This window comes from Rhinopithecus bieti, unplaced genomic scaffold, assembly GCF_001698545.2.
Source record: "Rhinopithecus bieti isolate Rb0 unplaced genomic scaffold, ASM169854v2 scaffold_27016, whole genome shotgun sequence".
Lineage (NCBI taxonomy): Eukaryota > Metazoa > Chordata > Mammalia > Primates > Cercopithecidae > Rhinopithecus > Rhinopithecus bieti.
The window spans coordinates 645674-650976 of NW_016812222.1; positions in this window are offsets into that span (position 1 = coordinate 645674).

Consider the following 5303-nt stretch of genomic DNA (forward strand, 5'->3'; position numbering starts at 1 on the left):
TGAATTCTTCCCAAATTCATATATATGTTTAATGCAATTCTAATCAAACTCACAGCAAGATTCTCAGTAGATATAAACAAGATTATTCTAAAATATGTATGAAAAGGCAGAGGAACTAGAATGGCTAAAATAATTTTGAAAAAGAAGAATAAAGTTAGAAGGATCCATCCACCAATTTTAAGATTTATTATACAGTTACAGTAATCAATATAGTATAGTACTGGAAGACAGAAAGACATGGAATACAGGAGACAGCTCCAAGGAAATCCATACCAATATGCCCAATTAATTTTTGATAAAGAAGTACAAGCATTTAAAAGCTTTTACGTCAAAGCATACTGGAGCAACTGGACAACCACAGACCAAAAATTAAAAAATGAACCTCTTAATAAACAAAAATTAAAAATGAACATAAACAAACATAAACATAAAAAACATAAAAATACAAAATGAACCTTGACATAAACCTCACACTTTGCAAATCACGTAACCAACAAAGAACTTCTATCTAGAATATACATAGAACTCTTAAAACACAATAGTGATTTAAAAATCCAATCTAAAATGTGTGAAAGACATGCACAGACATTTCACCAAAGAGGATACACAAAAATCTATACCCAAGTGAGCATGGCACCTTTATTCTTAATAATGAAAAACTGGAAAATACCCAAATGTCCTTCAGTGGGTGAATGGCTAAACAAACTATATCACATTCATACTGCGGAATACTACTCAGCAGTAAAAAGCAAATAACTAATACATGCAAAACTAAAATGAATCTCCAAGCAAATTGTGCTGAGTGAAGAAAGCCAATCTCAAAAAGACACATACTGCATGATTCCATTATACAATATTTATGTGAAAACAATTATAGAGACGGGAGGCCAGGTGTGGTGATTCACTCCTATAATCCCAGCACTTTGGGAAGCCAAGGTGGAAGGATCACCCGAGCCCAGCAGTCCAAGACCAGCCTGGGGAAAATGGTGAAACCTCACCTCTACAAAAAGTAAAAAATTAGCCAGGTATGGTGGCACGCACCTGTAGTCCAGGCTACTCAGCTGAGGCAGGAGGATAGCATTAGCCCAGGAGGTCGAGGCTGCAGGGAACCATGATCATGCCACTGCACTCCAGCCTGGGTGACAGAGTGAGACCCTGTCTCAAAAAAATAAAAAATTGCAGAGGTTAGAGGTTGCTAGGGGTTAGGACTGGAAGTAGAGAGGGAGGGCGGAGCCATAAATGGATAGCATGAAGGAGTCTTGTGATGATGTTACATTTAAGTATCTTGATTGCGGTCGTGTTCTACAAGGCTACACACAGGTCAACGTTGCATCCTAGGAAGCCCCTCAATCCCTGGCAAACCAGACAGCTGGTCACCCTAGCAGATGGCCCCCTAGTAGAGGCCATCAGGCAGCCCTTGCATCTCTGAGGAGAAATTTGGGCTTCACCAGGTGCATAATACAGGTCCTCTGGCTGCTTAAGAAGAAGAGCCTGTAGGGGTCAGAGCAGACACAGGAAGGAGCTACTGCATGACAGGGGCAAGAAATGAGGGTGGCCCAACGTTGGTCAATGGGCCAGATGTTCACCAAACTCTTGCTTTTCCTCCTGTGTGTTGTCTAGCACATGGTTGGAGTACATTTCCCAGCCACCCTTGCAGGTAGGTGTGGCCATGTGTCTGAGTTCTGGCCAATGGGACATAGGTAGACAGTCTCTGTACTTCCCATAAGCCCTGCCCCTTCTTGATGAGCTTTAAACCAGGTACTGAACAGGGCAGAACACAAGCTGAAAGGAATCTGAGCTCCTGCTATCCCACAGAGAAGGATCTGCTGATCAGGAACACATGCTGTGAGCTTAGTGTGCTTCAGCCATTATAGCTGTCTTCATCTATTTGTGACAATGGTGCCTTAACTGACACCCCTTGGGTGCACACCCCCCGGAGCACGCCATCAGCATCGCTAGCCTCCCTGGGCACCTGTATTGGGGAAGGGGGACTGGATAGCAGGCTGAGATGCTCAGACAGCCCCCATGGTTAAAGAGAACCAAACACCCTTTGAGCATCTCGGGGCAAGAAAGGGCCCTGAGTTCTGGGCCTTAGAACCCTAGAAATATCCAATTCTGGAAGCACTAAAGGGGCTCTCACAGAACACAAAATCCCATCTGTGCCATTGAACAACTGGGGAAACTGAGCCTAAGAGAACAGAAAGTACTTGAGGCCCCGCAATGAATCTATGGATGAATGAGTGCTTATTCATTCATTCATTTTTTTAAAAAAATCCATTCCACAAGTATGTCTTAATCACTGCAGTATAGGGCACATAGGGACAAAATAGAAGATTCCTGTCCTCATGGAACTCACAAACAAGCAAACAGGAACTGATAGACATGAAGAGGTACTATGGAAGGTAAAGCAAGACAAGAGGATAAAGTGAATGGTAGTCCGTTTTACTGCAGTGGTCATAGGGGGCCTCTCTGAGAAGGCAACATGGAGGGGAAACAAGCCCCAAGCATATCTGGGGCAAGATTTTCCAGGCAGAGAGAACAGCAAAAACCGCAGGATGAGTGACAAGAGTCTGAGAAACATGAGGCTAGCTAGAGCAAAGGCAGTGGGGAATGAATAGGGGAAGAAATTCAAAAGGGGTGAGCAGCTTCGTCCTGCAGAGCCATGTGGCTGGCTGTCAATTCACAATGCACATTGGTCCTCTCTGGCCCTGCCATATGGAAGCTGTCCCCTTTGGACTTTGGAGGCTCTAGTACTGGGGGTAGTGGGACAGAGGATGACCTCTGCTTTCCTACAGCTTGATCTTCTGGGGTCACCTCGTTTCTCCAAGTACCTGCATTCCATGTACAGGCTGGGAGACTTGTGCATCTGGAGAATTCATTCATTCACCATTCATTTATTTATGCATTCATTATGCAAACATTCTGAGCACCGCTGTGTGTCTGGCTCTGGCTTGAAAGAGATGACAGTTTAGAGGGAAGAACAGACACATCCATTGTTACCACCTGATGTGATCAGAGCTGTGATAAAGGGATTGTGGATGCCCAGAGGAGGTACTGGACCTGGCCTGAGAATCAGGGAAGGCTTCCTGGAGCAGAGGCAGCGAAGAAGGAGGTAGGATATAGGACGGTATTCCATGGAGAGGCCCCACAACATGAAAAGCTCAGAGGTGTGAGAGGCCTGTGGTGTTTGTGAAATAATCAAGAGTTGAAATCTCTAAGGCTAAAGGGAGAGGGGTGGGGCAGTGGGAAAGACTGAGATCAGAGATGTCAGAACAAGAGGGCCTTGCAGGCCATGGTGGTGACCACAATGGGATACCTGGATGCCCATGTCAGCTCTGTCCTTGACTCACTGGGTGGCCTAATCTAGGCACCCCCAGTCCTGAAGCCTCAGTGGCCTCATCTGTGAAACGGAGCAGTTTGGGTGGGCTGACTCTGACATTCCACCAAGATCTCCATGTTGTCTGCCAGTGTTCTTGGAGCCCCACAGAAAGAATGGCCAGGCCAGGGCTGTACCTTCAGCTGCCACACTCTGTGTGTTTCTCCTGCCCCTGCTATGCCTTCAAGTGTCCCTCATTGCACTGGGAGAAGGATCTAGAGGAGGTACCAGCATTTACCTTCCATTTCTTTTGGAATAAACTTCACACGTAGTAAAAAAAGAGGACAGGCTGCACAGGGTGGCTCACGCCTGTAGTCCCAGCACTTTGGGAGGCTGAGGGAGGCAGATCACTTGAGGTCAGGAGTTTGAGACAGCCTGGCTAACATGGTGAAACCCTGTCTCTACTAAAAACTACAAAAAGTAGCTGGATGTGGTGGCAGGCGCCTGTAATGCCAGCTACTTGGGAGGCTGAGGCAGGAGAATCGCTTGAACCCAGGAGGCGGAGGTTGCAGTGAGCTGAGATCATGCCATTGCACTCCAGCCTGGGTGACAGAGTGAAAATCCATCTAGAAAAAGAAAGAAAGAAACAAAGAAAGAAAAAAAAAAAGGAAGGACAATTGTTCAGCAAGACAGTGTCAAATGTAAGCTCCGCTGGGCCTCCCTCCAAGGCCCCTTCCATTCTGATGAGTCTGTGCCTGAGAAGTGGCTAAGAGGGACAGGCACTGGACCAGAATGGCCACTGACCTGCTGTGTGGCCTTGGGGCAAGTCACTTGGACTCTCTGAGCTTCCCTTTGCTCCCCAGAAAAGTGGGGTTACTCAGAATAGAAACCCAACCCATTGGGTTGTTTTGAAGACTCTATTATATGTAAAGTTCTTAGCAATGCCCACCATATATGCCTCACAAATGACAGCTAGCATTATTGTTGTTGTTTTTGGTGGGTATAGTGACAGGAGAGGTGAGCGTGCTGTTGGGTTGAAGGAGGAATTTGCTCTGAAAGGGTTAAACTCAAATCAGCTGCTCCCAGTCCTGGTGATAAGGTTGGAGGAAACACAGTCCAGGTCCCTAGCCCTGTCACAAGCGGATTTATGAGGTGCTGGTCACTTTGAGTCAGAGTAGATGATCCCCGCAGGCTGCGCAGGAAACATTCAGGGTTAGTGGCTAGAAGGGGCTCAGGACTCTGTTAAAAGAATGAGACAGGGTAGAGAGAAAAAGAGAAAACCAGGCAGCAGGAGCCCCGCAAACACCCCACCCTGCAGGAGGAGAGAAGGGGAGAGATGGGGTTGAAGGGAGAGACAGAGAAAAGGGAGAACCAGAGGCCCAGCTAGGAGGAGACTGTGAGCCTGAGAGAGAGACCACCAGCAAGAGTAAAGGATGCAGGAACAGCCAGGCAGGGTCCGGGGCAGAGCGGGGGAGCGCGGGACGCGGAAAGACAGAGAAAGCAGGAGCCAAGGAGTGGTCCTTAAGGGCTAGAAGGAGGAACAAACAGAGAAAGGGGGCTGGGGGCAGGGAAAGAAAACCACAGACGCGGAGAGGGCGCGGGAGACGGTAAGGGTCTCCGGGTGTCCGTGCATCTGTACCTGCGCGCGCTTGTGTACCTGTGCCTGGCGGTGGGCATGTGCACGTGCTCTGGGGCAGTGCCGGGGGCGGGAAAGACGCGAGACCGCGCGCTGCGGGACAGATCGAACTCGAGCACCCTGACCCGGGCGACCCCCGGCCCCTCCCCCCGCGCTCCCGGGCCCCGAGTTGGTTAACGCGCCGCCCCCGCTGCGCCGGCTCCTCCCCGCCAGGGCAGTGCCCCTGCTCCGCCAACGCCCTCACTCGACCTGGCTGCTGGCCTCTGGGCGGACCGCGGGTCCCTGGCTGCCGTACCGACCCGCGACTGGCGGATGCGCCCGGCGCGCGCACAGCAGCCCCGCGCTCTCCGC